The 24980-nt window shown below is 43.8% G+C and overlaps 1 protein-coding gene across 2 annotated transcripts in view; it reads left to right on the top strand.

Moving 5' to 3' along the window:
* PSD3 (pleckstrin and Sec7 domain containing 3) overlaps positions 1 to 24980 on the top strand; it is an 864447-nt gene that overhangs the window by 118225 nt on the left and 721242 nt on the right. The gene's annotated exons all lie outside the window — the stretch shown is intronic.

Raw genomic sequence — 24980 nt, forward strand, 5'->3', positions numbered from 1 at the left:
AGTAGCCAATAGCTGCCCTAGCCTCGGTTTTAGTCCGTCGGACTAGCATACAGACGAGCGGACTTTTCGACCGGACTCGAGTCCGTCAGAAAAATTTGAAACATGTTTCATTTCTAGGTCCGTCAAACTTTTGTAGAAAAAAAGTCAGCTGGAGCCCACACACCGTCGAATTGTCCGACGGACTCCGGTCCGCCGGACCAAGTCTGCCGTAAAGTCCGGTCGTGTGTACGCGGAATAAGTCATTATATTAGAGTAGAGCAGGGTTTTCTTGAAACCTTATGGTTCTTGGAAAAGTAGCTAAGGGTTCCTTGACAAATCAGAAATTTCTTCTCTAAAATTAGTATGAACCAACACCAATGATCTTCCTCTTTTTGAAATGTTTAGTGCCGACAGATTAAAGGGGTTTTTTTTACGAAAGGCAAATCCAATTTGCACTACAAGTGCAAAGTGCACTTGAAATTGCACTGAAAGTGCACTTGGAAGTGCAGTCGCTGTAAATCTGAGGGGTAGATCTGAAATGAGGGGAAGCTCTGCTGATTTTATCATCCAATCATGTGCAAGCTAAAATGCTGTTTTTTATTTTCCTTGCATATCCCCCTCAGATCAACAGCGACTGCACTTCCAAGTGCACGTTCAGTGCAATTTCAAGTGCACTTTGCACTTGTAGTGCAAAGTGTATTTGCCTTTAGTAAATAACCCCTATAGTCCCGTTAAGATTTGACAGTCTTTATTAAAATGGAACGATACTATACCTCGGCTCCAACAATGCGGCTTTACTCCCGCACAGGCATGGGAGTTCAGTCAGATTCGGCATTGCCAAATTTGTACAGTGCGCGGCTCACCGTACACAGGCGTACAGACAGGTAAGTAGTAAGAATGTCTCTTCTGCATGAAAACTCCTGCCTGTTTGCCCATTTTTATGTTGCAGCCTAAAGTTCCACTTTAAAAGCTCCAACATGGGTCTCCTATTGAATCTCAACATGATTCTAAGAACACGCACTGCTCAAGCTCTGAAAAACGGGGGGAATTTTTCCTTGAAATGCGTTGGCTGTATGTGATTTTCTGAGTGATATGAACTTTTGTACTAGGCACTCCTCAATACCCGCCCCAGAGTTTATTATCTGCTGGGCGCTCTATTTTTTCATGATTGGAGCGATAGAAGCTTAGGAACGCAACAGAATCCAACTACACTATACACTATACCTATACACTATACACCAACCCCTCCCTTTGGAATGTAAGCTCTGCGAGCAAGGTCCCTTCTGTATTGAACTGTACTGTAATTGTGCTGTCCCCCCTCTACATTGTAAAGCGCTGCGTAAACTGTTGGCGCTATATAAATCATGAATAATAATAACTACATTATAGCTTTGGCGCATTTCAGCTTCTTTGAAGAAAGACATACTCCACTTTATATCCATCAGAACCAAGCCTCCCTTCTGTTATTGCTATTATACAGGATTTATATGGTGCCAACAGTTTGCTGAAATCGTTATGACAAGACTGTGTTCAGTACTGTGTCGGTGCAGTACTATATATTTTGTAAGTAGTAAATACCTGTAAGGGCTTGTTCATACCATGCTGGATAAATGGCAGTTAGTGTTAGAGCACATAGAAATAATTATTTTCAGTGTGCCCCGTTTTCACTGCAATGCAGCCTGAAAGTGCAGTGCAGTGAGCTGCGGTAAAATGCAGACATGTAGCATTATACTACAGTGCACAGAAAGCCAGCGCATGTCACCGCACAGCAACGCATGGCACTGCACTGCTGTGCACGTCTAATAAAATAAATAAAAAGAAGGGAAACAGTACGATACACCGAAACACACATCACACCACCCCGTCACCATGGCTTACACTTCGTATGCATGCACTTAATGTCAATGATAGATTTGATGATTGGTCTATTTTTAAGTATCATACAGTATTTTTGAAGGAACGGTTAGCTCTTATCAATTTCAGTTAAGTGCATTAGTTCTCTTGACTTTCATTTACAATTTTGATTATAAGGTCAAGTGTATGACCATTTCTTTTATTTTTATTACAGTTCCAAGGTTATTTTAAGTCTGACCAATGATTGAAGGCCAACTCCAGGAAACCTAAAACTTATTCTGGGGCTACACCCTCACTGCACATTAACTGTTTAGACTAGGGGAGAGCTTTTGCACTTGCTGCCAGAGCCATTTTTGCTTTTTTTATTTTTTTTGCACACGTGCTTGAAAAATAATTTTAGGCCTGAAGAGTTCACAAACCCCCCAAGTAGATATTTTATGAAAGCAGACACCCTAGAAAATAAAAAAGTGGTAGTTCCAATTTTTTATGTCACACGATATTACCGCAAAGGTCTAGGAAATGCATAATCTCAGTAAAAAATACACTAAAGTTAATTTTAGGGCACACAATCGCAATAAATACCCAATTTTGTGTAAGATATAAAAGATGAGATTGCACCGAGTAAAATAGCCAACATGTTAAACCTTAAATTTGGATGTTGCCCGTGAAATGGCAACACACTTCAGTACCCTATACTTTCCATAGGCGACACTTTAAAAGCCCCCTATAGGTCATCAGTTTATTGTTAGGGAGGAGGCCCGGTGTGCATGGCGATATGTAATGTGTATTGCAATCAGCATTTTCATGCGTAGGTGCCCCCGACATGTGCGTTTACATTCATGTGTACATATACGTGTAGGATTTTTTTAGGGGGGGGGGGGGGATTTCATGTGCTTGAGCGTAACTTAAATTTTTTACAATTTAAAAAAAAAAAATTTTTGATCAACTTTTTTTCCATCAAATGGGGACAAAAAGTCCCTTATGTTATGAATTTTTGGTGACAGGTTCTCTTTAATGAGACATCCGGGGTTTAAGAGACCCTCCGTGTCTCCTCTGTGCTCAACCAAATGTAATGCAATGCAGATTACATTGCATTACATTACATTCATTCTCAGGTATGCTGGCCGAGGACACCGAGAAGCAGACCCAGAAGTAACAGCAAACATGTTGTTTTTCTGGGTCAGCAACAAGAAGAGCGGACGTAAGCCTGCTCTACTCCCTCCCCTCTACCCAGTGGCACCCGCTATTTCGGTCTCAGGCCTGCAGATGGGCAAATGGAGCTCGGGATATATGGCAGGGGCACGCGTGGGAGGGGGGCCTTTACTAAGGGTGTGTGAAAGCAATCAGATGGCTACAACCATGTATGATGTATGGACCTGGCATCGAAAAAGTTAGAGGAGCTTCAGTCGTTTCTAAAAAAAAGATTAGGTCAGCAGCTACAAATACTGTAGACTGTAAAAACACACACTCACCTGTCAAGGGTTCCAGTGCTGTCTTCACCCACACATGTTCTTCGATGGCCTTCGATTCCCCAGCGCCGCCTTCATGCTTATGGGAAGCCAGGCTGTGACTTCTTGTGACTTCACAGATGGCCTCCCAAATGTGGATGTGCGAGTTGCGCTGTGCTTTGTGAATGGACCCTCAGGTTCTTGGGACCTGTGACATGTTCCAGGAGGTTGTGGGCAGCTAGGGACGGGGCGAACTTCCACTCCGATTGCCTAGGTGATCCAAGCGGAAGTGGAAGTGGGTACCTGTCTAAACAAGTTTCCAAAAGTTGTAGAGGAGGGGGAATATGAGAAAAAGCTGAACTTTTTAGGTAAAGTTCCCTTTTACCTTACCTGATTCTCTCTACTTCCCCAGTAGATGGTGCCCCCACATGCTCTAGTAGTGGCAGTGAACCTGGCATCATCATGTCAAATGCAGGGCTTTGCATTGATGATGTCAGGACTTTGGACTGCTGTAGCATGGGGAAGAAGATGCAGCAGGGACCGGTCTAACAGCATGGAAGTTTGGTTAAAGCGGGGGTCCAGCTATCTATCGTTTTTTTTTTTTTTTTTTGAGTTCATTCATAAACTTTTCTTCTCAGCATTACATACTCACATATTGTGTGTAATATGTCCGCCTGTGTCAGATTTCGTCGGAAAGAATAACTTATATTATTCACTGCAGGCAGTTTCCATCTTCATTGTGGGCATTTGAAGCCCACAAGCATTTATTTCCTGGATGTGGTGAATGCTGTGCTCCTAGCATTCACCGCTCGTTCCCGCACATGCTCAGTGGCATCCTGGGAAGCCTGAGACTAGCTCCCAGGAGTCTGGGAGAGGCTAGAAACACGCCTACTCCCACGGGAGGAGAACCAGGAAGTGCAAAGAAGAATAGAAAAATAAAAGGTAATTACGGCGATTTAAATTTTTTTAAACGGCAAGTCAGCATCTAGGCAAGGAAGAGAATACATACAGATATTGTTCAAAATTTGGGTGGAACCCCGCTTTAAGTAGATCTTCTTTTCCATGGCCTCTAGACCTAAAAAAGCAATTACTCTTGCAGTGCAGGTGGGGCCTCACTGCATGGGAAACTTTTAGGCTGGGTTCACACTATTGCAAGTTCTGTGCGTCTTTTGGTTCATTTCAGGTCCGAATTCAGTCAAAAATTCGGGCTGACATGAGGCCTGGAACGGTGAACAGGGACACACCGGACCCCTGCTGTGAGCCCCATGCGAAGTTGGTGTGAACCCAGCCTGAAGTTTCTCAGCTTTAGGCCTTTAGGTTAAATCAAACAAAATGACTTAATTCTAAAAAGGAACTTCATTTTCTAGCCTCAATGGAAAGCCTAGAAGTATTATGCCGCGTACACATGAGTGGACTTTACGACCGGACTGTCCGGCGGACAATCTGACTGTGTGTGGGCTCATTCAGACCTGCAGCGGACTTTTTCGGTCGAAAATCTGACTGACTTTAGATTTGGAACATGTTTCAAATTTGTCCGATGGACTCGAGTCCGGTCGAAAAATCCGCTCGTCTGTATGCTAGTCCGACGGACAAAAACCAACTCTAGGGCAGCTATTGGCTACTGGCTATCAACTTCCTTATTTTAGTCCGGTGTACGTCATCACGTACGAATCCGTCGGACTTTGGTGTGATCGTGTGTAGGCAAGTCCGTTCGTTAGAAAGTCCCTCAGAAATCCATCGAAAGTCGGTCAGAAAGACTGTCGGACCTTTGTTGCCAAAAAGTCCGCCCGTGTGTACAGGGCATTAGACGAGACTGTTGTAGAAATCTTGTGTAAAACCCCAAATATCTCACAAGGACAGATGTGCTCTAGCAGTGTGTCAGTCGTGTAAGGTAGCCTAAACAAAACCGTGAATTGTAATTTTCCTCCTGACGCTAGTGTTTTTCTCTCTCGGATTCATGTATTGTCTATTTTTACAACATAAGCTCTTTATTTTCAACACAGAATTATGTAATCACTGTAAAATTCTGTCAGGCACAGTTTGTGCTTTTATGCTGTTTGGTTGATTACAGTAGAATCCTGACACAATACACGACATTGGGGACTATTTTGCCCATTTCACCAATTATAAAAATCTCTCATATTTTCTGCAGCTGGATGGATTTAGGAATTGTTGTGAAGGTTAGTGGTGAGAGCTCGTTCACACTGGCCTGCGCGGAAAAACGCACGTTTTTTACTGTGCGAGCAGTTGTCGGTGTTAAGTCCAGTAAAGGGCGCCGTGATGCATATTTAGGCACATTGCATTGTGTACTTTTTTTTTTTTTCAACTTTATTAATATATTAATATATTTTATTCTGTTCTATGCACCTTAGGTACAATGCATAGAAACATACAGTACATGGAGCCTTCCGGTGAGCTGCAGTTTGTTGTGGAAAAATAGGATTTTTTCATCATACTTACCTGTAAAATCCTTTTCTTTGAGTAAATCATGGGACACAGAGTTAGGCTAATAATTATTACCTGCTGGGTTATACTTCATCTCCAGGTGAATGGACACTGGTAGACCAAATGTCTTTAGACAGGAAGTGATCTCCTATATAACCCCTCCTATTCAGGAAGTACTTCAGTTTTGTAGGAAGCACCGAATCCTCAAAAAGAGGGGAGGGACCTCCTGTGTCCCATGATGTACACAAAGAAAAGGATTTTACAGGTAAGTATGACGAAAAAAATACAATTTTTTCTTTTTCATACATCATGGGACACAGAGTTAAGCTAATATTCATTATCTGCTGGGACGTCCCAGAGCAATATCCTTGAGGGGAGGTAGACACCCTGCCAAACAATAGCCATCAGACCTTATACGGCAGCCCGTAGTACACTCGAACAACCACTTGATAAAATTTTGTGAACGTATGCACTGAATATCAGGTAGCAGCCTAACAAATCTGAGCCACAGATACCTGATGGCGAAAAGCCCAGGAGGTTCTACACCCCTGGTAGAATAAGCTGTCACCCTAAAGGGAGGAGCTTTACATTTCAGACCATAGGCCTGAATGACCAATTGATGGACCCAGTTGGCAATGGAAGCTTTGGAAGCTGTCTGCCCCTTCTTGGGCCCTTTTGGCAAAACAAAAAAGGAGTCTGATCCTCAGATCTCTGCAGATCTAGACAAATAAACCTTGACTGCCTGGACAACATCCAAAGAATGCAGTCGTCTCTCTTCCGCTGAACGAGGCTGAGAGAAAAAAGAAGGCAAAATAATGTCCTAATTTAAATGAAAGGCCGACACCACTTTTGGCAAAAAGACTGGAACAGGTCGTAACACGACCCTGTCGTGGTGAAGGATCAAGTATGGTTCCCTGGACGAAAGGGCCGCCAACTCTGACACCCTTCTAGCCAAGGTGATGGCCATGAGAAAGGCTAGTTTGCGTGACAGCAAGTCTAATGGAATTTCCTTGATGGGCTCAAATGGTTGTTTCTGTAACACAGGCAGCACCAAGTTCAAGTCCCAAGGACACATAGGTGACCTATTGGGGGGAAGCAAGTGAGTTGCTCCCTGCATAAAGGTTTGGATCAGTGAATGGGAGGCTAAAGGCCTTTGGAAGAATACTGATAGGGCCGAAACTTGACCTCTGATTGTACGCAAAGCCAATTTGATTTCCACAGCTGACTGTAGAAAAGAGAGAATTCTCCCAATCAGGTATTTCCGAGGATGCCATTTTTTGGCTTCACATCAAGCAATATAAGTCTTCCAGACCTTATGATAGATCTTCCTAGTGACAGCTTTTCTAGCATTCACTAGGGTAGACACCACTGGTCCCGAGATGCCACGGTCCTTTAACACCCTAGCTTCAATAGCCATGCCATCAAATTTAGAGACTGTAAATTGGGGTGGTATATAGGACCTTGAGACGGTAGATCGGGGTGACATGGAAGCGTCCATGGATCGTCTATAGTCAGTCTCACAATCTCCGGGAACCAAAGGCCTTCGGGGCCAGGCTGGTGCCACCAGAATGACTGGAACTCCCTCTCTCCGAATCTTGCGCAGCAAATGTGGAAGGAGAGGGATCGGAGGGAAAGCATAAACCAGGGAGCACTGGCTCCTTGGAACTACCAGAGCATCTGCTCCAATTGCCAGAGGATCTCTTGAAATGCTGTAGCTTGTTGTTGAACCTGGATGCCAGTAGGTCGACCTCTGGCCATCCCCAACATTGGTAAATTTCCTGGAACACCCCTGGGTGTAGGAACCATTCCTCCAGGTAGATCTGCTGGCGGCTGAGATAATCTGCCTTCCAGTTCTCTACTCCCGGGATATGGACTGCCGATAGAATCGGCACATGTCTCTCTGCCCAGGCTAGTATGTGGTTCACCTCCTTCAGAGCTGATCCTGGTACTGCCTTGGTGGTTTATTTAGGCCACTGCAGTGTCATTGTTGGACTAAACCTTGATAGGGCAGTCCTGAAGCTCCGGCGTCCAGGACCGTAGGGCTAGATGTACTGCCCGTAATTCCAGGTTGATGGGCAGGATCTGTTCTGCCCTTGACCATTTCCCCTGAGCAGTGAGCCCTTCTAGGGTCACTCCCCAACCTGAGAGACTGGCATCTGTAGTCAGTACTCTCCAAGTTAACCGGGAGGAAGGATCTTCCCTTTCGTAGGTTCTGATCCTGCAACCACCAGTTTAGGCTTAAGCGTGCCTGAGGAGATAAGAACATTGAATAATCCAGGGCTTGTCCTCTCCTGTTCCAAGCCAACAAGATGTCTTGCTGCAGAGGCCTGGAATGGAACTGGGCATAGGGCACAGCCTCGAAGAAAGATACCATCCTCCCTAGAAGACTCATACAGAGCCGAATGGAGGGTTGTCTGGTGCCCCTTATCTGATGCACCTGATCCTTCAGGGCACAGATCCTTGCGGGTGGCAAGAATACTCTTGCTTGGACCATATCTAGGATCAGACCTAAATACTTTAGACTTTGAGCTGGTCTCAAGATTGGCTTTTCGGTATTTATGATCCAGCCTTAGCTTTCCAAATACTGCACTGTGCATGTTATGCTCTGTTCTAGAGCCTGTAGTGAGTGATCTCTGAGCAGGAGGTTGTCCAGATCCCATGGACCCATAAAAGACCCAGTACTGGTGATAGGACCTTTGTGAACACCCGGGGAGCTGAAGCAAGCCCGAGGGGTACAGCCACAAACTGAAAATGACATTCCTCTACTGCAAATCGCAGGAACCTCTGATGAGGCTGAAAGATAGGTACGTGTAAATACGCGTCCTTTATATCGATGGAGGCTAGAAAGTCTCCCATCTGGAGTGAGGCTACTACTGAGCGGACAAACTCCATCTGAAAGGACTGGATCAGTAGAAACTGGTTCAGGAATCTTAGGTCCAAAATGGGCCTTGTATCCCGGTTTGGTTTTTGAACCGTAAATAGGTTTGAGTAAAACTCTGCCCCCTTTTGGGTACAGAAACCTCTACAATCACTCCTTGATGCACTAAATGATGTAGTGCCTGAAGCAATAAGTCTCTTTTTGGAGGATCTGAGGGAATGCTGGATCTTAAAAACCTCTGAGGGGGGAACCCCCCGCAACTCCAGCTTGTAAGCACGGGATATAGTTGAGGTGACCCACTCGTCCTGAGCTATTGTTCTCCAAATGTCCACAAAGTGCAGCAGCCTTCCCCCCACCCGATGGAGTGGGGGCGTCCCCTCAAAAGGAGGGCTTGGTGCGGGGTTTAGAAGAATCTTGGACCCAGAGCCTTTTCTGGCCCTGGCCTTGCGGCTTGCCCCTGGCCCTAGCGCCCTGTTGGCGGGATAACTGCCTTTCGCTGCAAAGTATTGACTCAAGGGGGCTGAATACAAATGCATGCCACACTTTTCACATATTTATTTGTAAAAAAATGTTGAAAACCATTTTATCATTTTCCACTTCACAATTATGTGTAACTTTATGTTGGTCTATCACATAAAATACCAATAAAATACATTTACGTTTTTGGTTGTAACATGACAAAATGTGAAAAATTTCAAAGGGTATGAATACTTTTTCAAGGCACTGTAACTGTACTGTATGCCCTAATGTTTGTAAAGCGCTGTGGAAACTGTTGGCGCTATATAAATCCTGTATAATAATAATAATAATAATCTTGTGTAAATTAAATAAAATACATTTTATTTCTGCTCAAATCTACTGCTAGTAACTACTATATTTTCTACTACTATTGCCTCTCTCTCTTGTTTTCTAGTTTATTTCTATGAATGGAAATGTTATTTTTTTTATCTGACCCTCCCGAACCCATCCATGGACCACTTAGGGGTCCACGAGTCCCAGTTTAAAAACCCCTGATCTAGTGACTGACGGTGGGTGTTCATTTCAATGGCGGCTGGTGCTCCATTTTTTTTTGTGGGGTGACAAACAACCCCCCCCCCCGCCGGGTCCACACTTTCCCCATCCACAGTCGCGGCTTCCCCACAGCAGATGGACGAAGCAGTAGAAGAGCATCCAGGTGGACAGAGCCAGGCTGCGGCACGCTCCAATGACAGACACTACCACCTTTCTTCTCCCAGCTAAGGCTACACAGCAACTCTGCCTCTGCACTGCATATGTCACTGCCAGTGACTGCATGCTCATTGGCTGCCGCCAGCTCCCCCGCCTCCTCCTCAACTCCTTCTCTCTGCTGCTTATCCGCTCCAACCAACGCCTCACACATCACACAAGTGGGTGGGCTCACTGCGCCCCGAGCCCACCATTTGTGAAGCCAATTAGAGCCTCAGGCTCTAATCATGTGCTTCAAAAAAAAAAAAAAAAAAACCCATTGAAATCCATGCGTCCAGCCCCCCTGCATGGAGATTAGGAGCCAGGTGCATGGATTAGAGGAGCTGTGCCCCTAATGAGCGGGCCACCTCTGGTACATTTATGTTTTGCATAAATACAGAAATTCATTGTCTCTTTTCAGCTAGAGGAAAAAAATGGTAGTCATTGTAAATGTGTAAGTAATGTAGCTTTGTATTTAATTTTCTGATATTCTATATACAGCATATAACGTGAAGCAGTACCACATAGGTGACTACATTGAAGGAGTAAAAGGCTCACATATTAACCTAAAACAGATAACCTCTCTGCACTTTTGACATACACGCCAAACCAGTTTAGCCTGTATTGATTGTAGAGATTAGTTACGATAAAGTACTTCAGAATGAAGTGCACGGCTAACTCTTGGATTAAATTAATGCCATTATTCTGCTTGTAATGCTATGCCAAAATTTGCTGTGTTAGGTTATGTTTGTTGAGGAATTTAGTTATTAAAGCCTAGCTGTGGGCACAACAGTCTTACCAAGGTTAAAGCCAGTATACATTCTGCTGCTTCAAAAGCAACCTCCCATCGTGCAGGCTTTCTTCTTCATCTGGCAAACCTACTCTTTTGGGTGCTGGGATTACAGCAGCTGCCGTACTACCAGGCCACATGGATAATGGTGCTGCAGGTCTCATAAACCCCATTAACATGGTGGTCTCACCACCCACCTCTCCCCCGGGCCCTTAACAAAACACAGCCCCATGCTTCATTTTGTGAATCTGGGCAGCCGGAAGTACGGGGAGAGTTTATGTAATCCTGGCTTGTAATCAAGCGAATCGACGGATGTAGATGAAAGCCTCCATGATGGATGGTTGCCTTTGTAACAGCTTTAACCCTGGTTAAATGACTAAACGCGCCATAGACAAGGAGATTTTCTTTCCTGCAACCACGGGTTAGTGTTGATGAGGGAATCCCTCCCGCAGAGCCATTGTAACATGTAAAACCCATCAGGCTTGTTGTACCCGAGTTGATCAATCTATCAACTTGGGTACAATCAGCCTGCCCAAACATGATTCGAATCTCGACCGTTCCCTCCTGAACTGGCCGAGATTCAAACCATCTATGGCTGGCTTTTGCTATTTGGCAAGTAGTAGGTACATTAAAGTAGAACTAAAGTCACAGTACTGTGAGGTTTCCCTGGCCAGTGTTGGCTTTTTCTCCCCAAGTGCCGGTCTTTGTTAAGTTTGCACGCTGCCAAAACGGTCTTCTGAAATAGTCTGTCTGCTTGCAAGTTTTAGGAAAATGTTTTAGGAAAATGCCTTCGGCTCTGCTATAAGAGGTGATATCAGTATGGCAAACTTGTTGCCCCTTGCCATGGGCATATTACGCACTTGTCTCGTGTGCTGGGTTGGTAATGACAGTATGGTGCCCACAGCTCTTAAAACGTTTTGGTTGGAATTTTTTTATTTTACTGTCCAGCTTTTTTACTGTTCTATTAAAGGAGAGCAACCAGATATGCATCCACTTTTTTTAGCCACTTTAAAGTGGGAAAAAAAAACAAAACAGATTCACTATGTTGCAGACCCCCATTGACACACATACTTTCTTTTTGCTGTCCTGCCATCCCTGTTCAGCTACCAAAGAGTGGAAGGAAAATAATGTGTAAGCTACGGGTCATTGGGATCATGACTTATACAATACTTCACACCACGAGAGACAGCTGATTGGCCCAACGCTGTCACGTGGAGTCACATGCTTCTCTATACCTGGAAGTACTGGGTATTTCCTTTTGGCTACCAGTGTTGAGCAGAGTGGTGGGGTGTAAATTGTTGCTGCTGGGGATAAGGAGTTAAAGCAAACCTGTTCTGTTGACCTAAAAATGCGCGTGTGCCCAGACTACAGACACTAAATAATTTACATGTTCTTAAAAATCAGTAAAAGATCTTTAACCCCTTTCCTGGGAAGGCAATTTTTTGCACAAATATACATTTTAGGCCTGAATAGTACTTAAAGCCCCCAAAACATTACTGGGGCAAGTCCATAAAAGCGTTCGCAACAGGATTCTGGTGGTACTGCAGCAGTAGAAATTCTTGCGTAAAAAAATTCCTGTAAGCACTGTGACTGTATGCGAGGTGAGGTAATGGATAATCAGTATATTTCACCTTGCATGCGTTCTATTGTAAGAGACTGAACCAGAATCTGGCCCGGGTTTTTCCAGCCTCTGTGGCAGGCTTGGTTCCGGTCCAGATGTTGTGGTCCACCTGCGTCCACGCTCAGGTGGACTTTAAATGAGCAGGAAGAGAGCACAGGATAGCTCGGGCCTGAGACTCAGAAGGGAATCTGAGAGAGAGGAGCTCTGTTTGGATTTAAAAAGAAGGTTTGCTTTAACACATGTTTTGTGGGTGTCGTTGATCAGCCCCACACGGTATAGAGAGCAGTCTACTGTTTAGTTTAGCGCCGGACGGCAAGGATTTACTTTACTGTTTTTTGTTTGTTTTCATGACTTTGCAAACCTCTATTAAAGAAACCTGGCAACCCGCCAGGTTTTAAAGAAATTGCCTGCATGCTGACCTTGTTTTCCAGAAAAGGTGATCCCCACGAGCTAATCTCCCACACCACATATACAGTAAACACTTTCATTCTTAGCTTCGACGTGTCTGCGATAAGGTCAATAAAAACTAGCACTGTATCAGAGTTAAGAAAGCTGTAGGTAAATAAGACCCATGTCGTGTTGGTGTCTACCCCCAGTGCATGTTATTTACCCCTGCCTCACTGTTTCCTAGGACGCTGTTGGCTGAACAGTTTCATTAGTCACTAGAGAGTGGGGGGCCACCAGCATCATAGGAATCAATGGTGCCAGGCAGGGCACCATTTTAGGACTGCACCCTGTAAATGATGTAACGGGGGTGAAGTCCTAACTTGCTTATAGAGAAATCCAGTTCCCCATAGGGTTCATCTGTAGGGGAGGGGGGCTGTGCTTATTTATTGTTATCAGTATAATGGCAAATACTTATGAGACAAAGCACATCTGTCACGTACCTGGTGGAGATTGAGCTGTAGAGAGGGCTTCTCTTGCACCTCCTGTCCAACGCCCCTGGTAGAGATGACAGGGAGTGAAGGACACAGTTGCACGAGGGCCGATGTAGCAGGTGGCACCGCCTGGGCCTTGGCAGGAACCGGCTGCAGATCACCAGATAGGCACCGAGAACAGAACTTTGTGTTGCTGGATCAGCAGACGGAAACGTGGTCAGAACATAAGCCAGGGGGTCATCAACACCCGAGCAGATACTGGAACGTGAGGCTGAAGCTAAGACGGGATACAGGCTGGGTTTGGTACACAGTCGGGCAGCGAGGTACAGAAGCATGAAGCAGGAGCAGGGTCAAGCACAAGCCGGGGTCACAGGAAGGCAGGCGGAAGTCCAAGGGAAGGTTCAGGTGAAGCCGGGTCAAACACAGGTAAACTGGAACAAGCTGAAAGACCACTCAGCAATATGTGTGTGTGTCATTGCTCTGTTTAAATAGGCCAGCTGGTGCCAGTACGTGCACGTGCGTGTGCCTGCTCGTGTCAGCACATGCACCAGTACATGCTATTCTTAGCGCACACACTGGTGTGCCTGTGCGCCAATGCGCGTCTATTAAGCAGACTTCTCTTACAACATCCCCCTCCACTACAGATCAGCCTGATTGGGAACAGTGACGCTGAGCCAGTACGCCATCGGCAGTGGCAGGAGGAAGGAGTGGTTGAAACCTAAAGATGTACGTGAGCGGTCTTCAGAGGCTGTGAACATTGCTGTTGTTTGCTTATATAATACAGTATATAGATTTGACAATGAACTGAGAACTTTGCTCTATCTTGACTAAGTGAAACTTCTACCTTTGGTGGGAGAGGAGAGAGATCTGTGCATTAATAGGCTTACTGAGAGACAGAAAGTGGAGCCAACAATTGTTTCATATTGTTACTTTTGACCGTGGGATAATATTTTTGTTTAAAGTGAAACTAAACGGTTTCAATCAACTATTCTTAATCTTTATGCACTTGACATTAGTAAATAAATAGGAAAGTATATCATATTTATTTGTTTTAAACCTTTTTTTTTACATTTCTTCAGTTACTTCCTGGTTTCCAGGCCTAGGCAAAATTATTCCTAGAAAATTAATCATAGCATCATAGCAGTAACCTCATCCAAAACAGACATGTTTCGGCCTAAGCCTTCATCATGGCATCCTATGATGACGGCTTAGGCCGAAACACGTCAGTTTGGATGATGTTACTGCTATAATAACGTTTTCTATGAAGAAGCTGTCGAGTTGCTGGCTTGTACTTGTTATGGATCCACTGCGAATTTAATTAGCCAGAGCACCCCGACCACTCTGGACATTAACTTGCTATATAGTGGTAGAGCTTGGGTGAGTTTTCTTTTGTTACTAGGCAAAATTATGGTATACATCCCAGGAGACTTCTGGAGAGGAGAAGGGGCTTCCTCTGCTAAGCACACCCTCCTGCCTGAGCTAAGGGCAGATGGATTCCAGGAAGTAAATGCTATATGAATCATCTGCCTATACTTAAAGAATGCATTAAGGTATAGACCCATAGAATGCAGTAAGGTGAAAAAACCTGAGGGTTTATAACTCCTTTAAGAAGGCTGTGGCCTGAAATGCTAGAGGGTGTTTTTCAAAGTGATTATTCAGCAAAATAATGCTCAATGAAGACATGAATGGATGGGGGAGTTTGTGGTGCTCCAATGCAGTTTAGATCCACTTTAATTTTGATTTGTACAGTATATGTGTGTGTGGCGGAGTGGCAAATGTTGTTGCCACACCACCACACACATATACTTCACAAATTGAAGTTCACATGGTTGAGTGTGCGGCTAGTGTGCTGCATTCGCTGCCTCTGGACTAAGTAACACTGTGCTATGGCCGCATAGAAATCTCATTACCTGCAGCCAGTTTGTGTGCAACCATAAGACCCCTTTCACACTGGGGCGGTTTGCAGGCGCTATTGCGCTAAAAATAGCGCCTGCAAACTGTTCCGAAACAGACGCTGCTGTGTCTCCAGTGTGAAAGCCTGAGCGCTTTCACACTTGAGCATTGCATCGGCAGGACGGGAAAAAAAGTCCTGCTAGCGGCATCTTCGGAGCGGTGAAGGAGCGGAGTGTACACTGACTGCATCCAGGGTTGATATTCGCATGTAACTGCTTAAAGGTTTACATTTTCTGAGGTTTGACATAATTGGTATCTATTTACAGTACCTTGACTTTTACCTTCTACAAAATGTAATAAATCGTGTTTGTGGGCACTAAATTTGATTTTAGTGTATTTTTTATTAATGGAAAAAATATAGATTTGATAAAAAGTGTAACAAAAATTGTGCATCACAAAAACTTGCAATCACTGTCTTTTTATTCTCTAGGACCCCTGCGTTTAGAAAATAGATGATGTAAAGTAATTAAGAAAAAATACTGATACAAACATTTGTAAATGCTCCAGGGCAGCTATTATTGCTATTACAAGGAGGCTGATAAGCCCCCTATGTGATAGCATAGTGCAGATGACAGGTATATCAGTGTTCGTTAAACATTACTGCACTTTTTCGAAGCTAATCGACAGCGCTAAACTTGGATATTATCAGAGCTGATCACTTTTTAGCCCTGGTTCACATTGCAGCGATTTGGCATGCGACTTAACATGTCAAATCGCATGCCAAATTGGCGGCGATTCCTGGCAATGGGACCGGCAACACTGCACCGATTCCCAAAAATAGCTTCTGTATTACTTTTGGCGACTTCGGGACTGTCATATAGAAATGAAATTGTGCGAGTTAAGCTGAACTTGCATAATTTCATTCCCGCTGTCAGTGTGAACCTGGGCTAAATGTCATTCTTATGAGGTGAGATCACCACTATGATGGTCCTGGACATCCAAGAAAGAGCCCAGGACTCTTGTTGGGGGAAGGCCCGTTACACAATATGTGAAAGTTAATCACTGTATAACAAGAAAGCCAACAGCTTATCCTGAAGGTGTAAACAAACTGCCAGTTGCTTTAACAGGCAGCAGTTTCTATACACGATGGTGCTGTGACTGACCTCAAAATGGTTAAACCAAGCCATTCCTGACCTCTCTAGTGCTTTTATTGTGAAGGTATTCCTTCTCAAAGATCCTGATGGTGAGGATGTGACTTATAGCGCACCTCACCACAGATCGCTTTTCAGAGGGGCAGCAAGGGCTGTTTCACATTTGAACCAGACCTTGGAGACACCGGCTGGTTGTTTATTTTATAGCAGGGACATAGGCGTGCGCAGCCTATTGCATTAGGGTGTGCACCCCAAAGCTCAAGCACACATACGTGTATATATATAATATGATACACACATTATATTGTCAAAAGTATTGGGACACCTGCCTTTACATGCATGTAGGGTTCAATATTGAGTTGGCTCCGCCCTTTGCAGCTATAACAGCTTCACCTCTTCTGGGAAGGCTGTCCACAAGGTTTAGGAGTGTGTCTATGGGAATGTTTGAACATTCTTCCAGAAGCGCATTTGTGAGGTCAGGCACTGATGTTGGACGAGAAGGTCTGGCTCACAGTCTCCACTCTAATTGATCCCAAAGGTGTTCTATCGGGTTAAGGTCAGGACTCTGTTCAGGCAAGTCAAGTTCCTCCACCCCAAACTCGCTCATCCAAGTCTTTATGGATCTTGCTTTGTGCACTGGTCTAAATCATTATGAGAGGGGGGATTATGGTGTGGGGGGGAGGGGATTATGGTGTGGGGTTGTTTTTCAGGGGTTGGGCTTGGCCCCTTAGTTTTGGACAATTTCATGCTCCCAACTTTGTGGGAGGAGTTTGGGGACGGCCCCTTCCTGTCCCAACATGACTGCGCACCAGAGCACAAAGCAACGTCCATAAAGACATGGACTTAGGAAGGGTGGTGGAAAATTAACTTCAAGTGCAATAATTTACATTATAATAGTAACTAAAACATATAACATTAAGTGTAACAATTTAAAAAACAAAAATTCCAAAGTATAATGGTGAGAACCTCCCAGCTAAAAAGTTGTTGCACTGGAAGTTAATTTGTATTGCAATTATCCATAGAGGGGTTTCTGCCATCCCTGCTAAGATTCTATTATGTCTTGTTTTCAAACTTATGTGTATTATATATAAAGTTGCATATCGGAGAGACCAGTATTATGGCAGCACCGATCGGCACCGATAGGCCGCACTGTTGGCCACTGATTGGCAGCACTGATGGGCTCTGATTGGCAGCACTGATGGGCACAGATTGGCAGCACAGAGTAGCACTGATTGGCAGCACAGATTGTCAGTGATTGTCAGCGCAGAGTGGCACTGATTGGCAGCACTGATTGGCAGCACAGATTGGCAGAACTGATTGTCAGTGTCAGCACAGATTGGCACCGATTGGCAGCACAGAGTGGCACTGATTGGCAGCACAGATTGGCAGAACTGATTGTCAGTGTCAGCACAAATTGGCACTGATTGGCAGCACAGAGTGGCACTGATTGGCAGCACAGAGTGGCACTGATTGGCAGCACAGATTGGCAGTGATTGTCAGCACTGATTGGAAGCACAGATTGGCAGAACTGATTGTCAGTGTCAGCACAGATTGGCACTGATTGGCAGCACAGAGTGGCACTGATTGGCAGCACAGATTGGCAGTGATTGGCAGCACAGAGTGGCACTTATTGGCAGCACAGATTGGCAGAACTGATTGTCAGTGTCAGCACAGATTGGCACTGATTGGCAGCATAGAGTGGCACTGATTGGCAGCACAGATTGGCAGTGATTGGCAGCACAGAGTGGCACTGATTGGGGAGAGGTAGTGAGGCTTGCTAGAGCCCTTGTGTGTGACACTGTCATGTAATGGCAGAAAGACCAGCTGTCACAACACAGCCGCGATGTCGGGGGTGGGCGGGGCCGAGGAGCTAACAACCACCAGCCAATGATTGGGCTGCTTAAGAAAGGGGCGGAGCCACATAAAGCAGCCCGCCCAGACCCCTTCCCATTGGCTGGTGTTTGACAGCTGTTCAGCCCGCCCACCCCCGAAATCACAGCTCAGTTTTGACAGATGGACTTTCACTCTGCAAGCAGTGACATTACCGCACTGTCAGTTCACACACTCAGCGCAGCGGCTCTGGTTTCACGATCTGCTGCCTGTGCTACCTGGAAGCGCAGGCTACACATTGTTAAATTCAACATTTTGGGGCAGATCTTTGGAGACAGCTTGGAAAGATTAGGGTGTGCCCAGGCACACCCGCAACACCCCGTGGGCACGCCTATGAGCAGGGATATGCTATTAGTGGACCTCCAGCTGTTGCAAAACTACAAGTCCCATCATGCTCTGCCTCTGGTCGTCATGCTTGTGGCTGTCAGAGTCTTGCTATGCCTCATGGGACTTGTAGTTCTGCAACAGCTGGAGGTCCGCTAATTGCATATCCCTGCATTAGAGGAAAGGCAGGCTGCCAAAATTTTCTTCTCATAGAAAAACCCATTGCCTGTGTTTGAGGTTTTGAAAAATGAATTTCTTTACAATGCTTATAGATACAGAGATGAATGATGACTGTTTTACAGTGCTTTTTCTGTTTGTTCAGAATATGAAAATACGTTAGTGTGCATGATCATGGTTAGGAGGTATGCTCTATAAAACGTATTAATTTGGGCATACCTCTATATCCTGTGATTTCCCTCTGCTGTGGTCTTTCTGGTAAAATAAATCACCAATACATGGCTGTCAATTTTGACAGCTCATTCCCTGGTTTGTATTGGTGCATACTGTAGATTCAGTCTCTGCTAATTATTGAAAAAATACAGTTGTCTGTTTATTTGGTCTTTTCAGAATAGCCAAAAATGGCTTGTAATTATTTTGTAAAGAAAGAACAGACCCCAATCAAAGATGTGTGTGTTGCTGCCTTTTGTAAATTCTAATTTGTTATTCTTGTATAATCAGGTTTTGTTTGTTTGCATGACTGTATAAATAGCTGATAGACTTTAGTGGAATCCGCAGGAAGTCATTTCCTTTGCACATCTGGTCCTTTTCCCAATAGGCTGCTCTGCAGACCCTTATAAAAAGCAGTCATGGGAAATATCATTCTGTCATTTTTTTTCTTTAACAACTGTACCTTTTTGTTTTGGTATTTCTATTTGCCATCTGTGAATGTTTCAAACATCCAATACCGGGGCAGAAGTATATTTTAAGTACAATTCATTTTGTCGGCCAGCACCCAGGATTTTTACCATAATATACAAGTATTTCACATTATGGTAGACTTTCCAAAGCACCCCACTTCAGTGCTACACTGAACATCTACCATGATGTCCCTTTCTGCTCCATTGCTGCCACTGACATCTTTGTCTGCTCCTCTTCCAGATTCGGTGTCTTTGACCATCTTGAATGACTGACACAGGGTCACATAACTCCACTTTAAAATTACATTAAAGGCATTTTTTTAAAAATAAATAACAAACATGTTATACCTTCCTGCTCTGTGCAGTTGGTTTTACACAGAGCAGCTCTGATCCTCCTCTTCTCAGGTCCCTGGCCGGCGCTCCTCCCTCCTGCCCAGTGCCCCCAGAGCAAGCACCTTGCAATGGGGGCACCCAAGCAGGCTGACTTCCAATCCAAGGCTCAGCTCCACCCCCCCTCTCTCCTCATTGGCTCACTGGCTCAGCCAATTATGAGGGAGAGCCTCTGGAGAGGCGAGGTTCCCGTGCACATCCCTGGATCGTGATGGGGCTCAGGTAAGTATTTTGGGGGCCGGCTGCACAGAGAAGGTTTTTTACCTTCATGCATAGAACATATATTAGGTTAGGTCTTATGTTACCCTGTTACTTTATATTTCCTAGTTTTTAAGTTTATGTTCCTATACCTGACTGTTACTAAAATAAAGAATAATGGATTTGAGTTGCTTTACATTATATTAAATGTATAGTTCTGTGGCTACATTATGTTGATGAAATCTAGGATAATGCACGAGTTGTTTTACATCACCTTTAATTCACTTGTATGTCTGATGGTTTGTGGCTATGTTACTGATATATAGAATATATGAGCGATTTTTTTTTTCTAATTTTACTATTTTATGATAATATATAATACCCAATATTTATATTTTTACACAAAAAATATGTAACTAATATGTAACCCTTTAGAATGTAAGCTCTACGAGCAAGGCCCTCCTGTCCCTTCTGTATTGAACTGTACTATAATTGTGCTGTCCCCCACTCTACATTGTAAAGCGATGCGTAAACTGTTGCCGCTATATGAATCGTGTATAATAGTAATGTAACTACTTTGTATGAAAATCACCATTTTTGCTAATTCTTTTAAATAGAAATCTCCATATGTAGTAGTCTAAGACGAATGATGAATAAATTAACTTTTTTGACCAGACCAATTAATCGTTTGTCCACATTATGCCCCAAGTTTTTCAGTGAAAGCATTCTCATTAAACAACCCTAAAAAAATTAGAGTATAGGTAGGTTCAGTTAATCTAGCTGTACATATGGGGATTTGAACAATTTGACCCTCAAATTCTCTGTTCTGCTGACACAGACAACTACTACTCAGTGACATATGGTCTTTTTATTGCTACCTGGGTCTTAGTGGGAGACAGACCGTGAATGCAGACGTGAGTTCAAGGATACACACCCGAACCCACACAGATGTCATATTGGAACAAAGCATCCGTGTAGCCGTTGTGTCCCAATTGACATCAGTGGGACTGCCTGCACGGTGATGCATGGAAAACCTGTGCATCCCGATGTGGGTAAACATGGCCCTCGCACTGGGGTACTGTATAGTATGCCCTGTGTGAACAAGGCCTCAGGCCTAGTTCACAGTTATGCATTTTTTTTAGTGCGTTTTCAGATTTGCAGAAACACACTACAGTCCATTTAACATGGTTTTCTATGGATGTAGTTCACTTCTATGCATTTTATGGAAAGGGCCAGAGACTTTTTTCTGTTTTTTTGTTCCATAGACTTCCATGGATCAAAAACATGTAATTAAAAATGCAAAATACACCTGGAATATGCAAACTGCAACCTGCATAGGTGTGAATCAGGCCTTATGCCCTGTCCGATGGAAAATGTTCGATGGGAGCTTGTTGTCGGAAATTCCGACCGTGTGTGGGCTCCATTGGACAATTTCCATCGGAATTTCCGTCACACAAAATTGGAGATCTGGATCTCAAATTTTCCGACAACAAAATCCGTTCTCGTAAATTCCGATCCTGTGTACACAATTCTGATGCACAAATTCCGACGCATGCTCGGAATCAAGCAGAAGAGCCGCATTGGCTATTGAACTTAATTTTTCTCGGCTTGTCGTACATGTTGTACGTCACCGCGTTCTTGACATTCGGAATCTCTGACAACATTTGTGTGACAATGTGTATGCAAGACAAGTTGGAGCCAACGTCCGTCGGAAAAAATCCATGGATTTTGTTGTCAGAATGTCCGATCGTGTGTACGGGGCATAAAACTTATGCCCCGTACACAAGAGCGGATTTTCCGTCGGAAAAAACTTGGATGGTTTTTATGACAGAATTCCGCTCAACCTTGCCTTGCATACACACGGTCACAAAAAAGTTCTCTAAACTTTCCACCATCAGTGGTGACGTACAACACTACAACGAGCCAAGAAAATGAAGTTTAATGCTTCAGAGCATGCGTCGAATGGTTTCCGAGCATGAGTAGAAATTTTGCGCGTCAGAATTTCTACAGACGATCGCTTTTTCGAATAGGAACTTTTCCCAACTAAAAAATGGAGAACATGCTCCCAATCTTTTGCTGGCTGGAATTCCGCCAGCAAAAGACCGATGGAGCATACACACGGTCGCATTTTCCGACAAAAAGCTCTCATCGGAGTTTTGCTGCCGGAATTTCTGATCGTGTGTACACGGCATTAGACTTTTCTTCCACTGTAACTTTACTCTGAGGGGACAGTGAACTAAAATGAATGCCACAAAAAGAATCATTTTCATAATTAGACCAAATATAGAACATATTAATGGCAAAATCCCTATGGAGCAAGGTAATGCATGATTTGTCAGTTACATCTTTTTACAGCGTTAATCTCGAATGAATTGTCTACTAACCAATTCCTGGTTTGTTCAGAGAAGCTGTCTTTGCTCATAGAGTTGCCTGATTGGAGTTCTAATACCCCCTAATTAGTTTCTATTACCTTTAGAACATTAGGCTCCTATGTTGAAACTTCAGAACAACCTATTATATTCAATTAAGTGGAAATAGCTTTACATTGCATCCCAGTTCATTACACTGTTTCCACACCCTATGGTTCATAAGACTAGTTCTTCCATAGATTTTGCAATTAGGGAACGGTTTCTTGTGTAGACGTTTATGTAAGCTCGTGTTGGCATGTGTGTCAACTGTGTAATGTGCCAGTGTTTCCCCAGGCAATTCCTAATTATATCTCAGCATGTGGAGAACGCATTAACAAATAGGATTCTTTTAAGGTTATTTAATAAAGGATCGTGGTGTGTTAAAACAGTCTGTACTTGGCCGGTGCCAGTATAAGGTCTGGTTCACACCTATGCATTTTTTTGTGCATTTTAAGTTTTGCAGAAACACACTACAGTCCATTTAACATGGTTTCCTATGGATGTAGTTCACATGTATGCATTTTACGGAAATGGCCAGGGATTTTTTTCTGGTTTTTGGTTCCATAGACTTCAATGGATTAAAAGCGTGTACTGAAAAACGCAACATGCACCCGGAATATGCAAACTGCAACCTGCATAGGTGTGAATCAGGCCTTAGGCTCCCATGCGCATGCAAGTTTCTCATAATGTGCCAGTATGCATCATGACATTGCCTTGCAGGATTTTTTTTTTTTTTTTACCACCAGCAGTTTACAACCACTTGAAGTCTTGTGGGGTGTACCTAATAGGTCTTTGGTCTTCAAGTGGCTAAATAATGGCAACAATGTAATAAAGAAGGTGTACTTGTGAAATAGTTAAATCAGTTTATTCAATAAAAATAGTATATAAAAAATAATTATCAAATTAAACCTCATAAACACATGTCAAAGGAGTCAGGTCTGCATGTACAAGGAATTAGAAATAAGTTTGCACATCAAGTATATTTGCAAATTCACTACCTGTGAGTGGACTCACTAGTTGCACACCTACACAAACTCAGCAGACCTTTAGGCCTGATTCACACCTATGCATTTTTAGAGCTTTTTGCATTTTGCAGATTTGCTCTACAGAACGTGTTCCAATAGGAAACCATGTTAAATGGACTGTAGTGCAAATCTGCAAAATGCAAAAAGCACTAAAAATGCATAGGTGTGAATCAGGCCTAAAGGTCTGCTGAGTTTGTGTAGGTGTGCAACTAGTGAGTCCACTCACAGGTAGTGAATGTGCAAATATACTTGATGTGCAAACTTATTTCTAATTCCTTGTACATGCAGACCTGACTCCTTTGACATGTGTTTATGAGGTTTAATTTGATAATTATTTTTTATATACTATTTTTATTGAATAAACTGATTTAACTATTTCACAAGTACACCTTCTTTATTACATTGTTGCCATTATTTAGCCACTTGAAGACCAAAGACCTATTAGGTACACCCCACAAGACTTCAAGCGGTTGTAAACTGCTGGTGGTAAAAAAAAAAAAAAAAATCCTGCAAGGCAATGTCATGATGCATACTGGCACATTATGAGAAACTTGCATGCGCATGGGAGCCGCCGTTTCCGGCGCGGGCTCTGAAGGGCCGGCACTGTAAGCTGGACCTTCAGAGTGCATGATGTCATCGGCTGCATGCACTCTGAATATCTCCTAAACAAGTTTAGGAGATATTCACAGTACCTACAGGTAAGCCTGATAACTGAGTTTCCAACACTTTGAAAGTTGAACTCTAGCCAGGTATAAAAGGTACAGATGAATGCGGTTTGCTTTTATAAAAGCATGATTAAACCTATTACATTCAAGCAGTTTTAAGTGATAATAAAGACAGGTTTAAAAAAATAAAATAAATAAATAACATGTTATACTTACCTGCTCTCTGCAGTGGTTTTGCACAGAGCAGCCCAGATCCTCCTCTTATTAGGTTCCCCGCCGGAGCTCCTGGCCCCTCCCTCCTGTCAAGTGCCCCCATAGAAAGCAGCTTGCGATGGGGGCATCCAAGCAAGCTCGCTCCCAAGCAGCTTCTCTGTCCATTCACACACATCTCAGCCCTGCTCTCTCCTCATTGGCTCATTGTCTGTCTTGTCTGAGCCAATGAGGTAGAAGAGAACCGGGGAGCTGCTGCTCTCGTGCACATCGCAGGATCAAGATCGGGCTCAGGTAAGTATTGGGGGGGGGGGCTGCTGCACACAGGTTTTTCACCTTTTATGCATAGAATACATGAAGGTAATAAACCTTGAGCATGTACAACCACTTTAAAGCGGAAGTCCAAGCTAGAACTAAGCTTAAAATGACTTCCAGCCACCTTCTAACTCCTATACTAACTATCCTGTAGAAAGAAGATGCTTATACTTGCCTATTCTCAGAGCACTTTAGTCCAGTCACGTGATCTTCCTAGCAGCCAGCTTCCAGGGAAAAGAGAATGGATGGAATGCCTGAGCTGTGATGTCAGCCATGGACCTACTATGAAGCATTTATTGTCGGCAGTCTCTCCTCTCCCCTGAAGCCACAGCTAGCTGACACAGGGGAGCTGATCATGTGACGGGATTGGAGCCCCCTGACAATAGGAAAGTATAAGTATGTTCCTTCTACAGGCTAGTTAATATCCATGTTAAAAGTTGGTTGGGAGCCGTTTTAAGCTTAGTTAGTTCTAGCCCAGACTTCTACTTTAAGTACCTGAATGTGACCTGGTATCTGCCCCTTGCAAACTCTGTTGAACATAGCTGGAGTGTAAGAGGA

The sequence above is a fragment of the Aquarana catesbeiana genome, linkage group LG01 (assembly GCF_042186555.1).
Source record: "Aquarana catesbeiana isolate 2022-GZ linkage group LG01, ASM4218655v1, whole genome shotgun sequence".
NCBI lineage: Eukaryota > Metazoa > Chordata > Amphibia > Anura > Ranidae > Aquarana > Aquarana catesbeiana.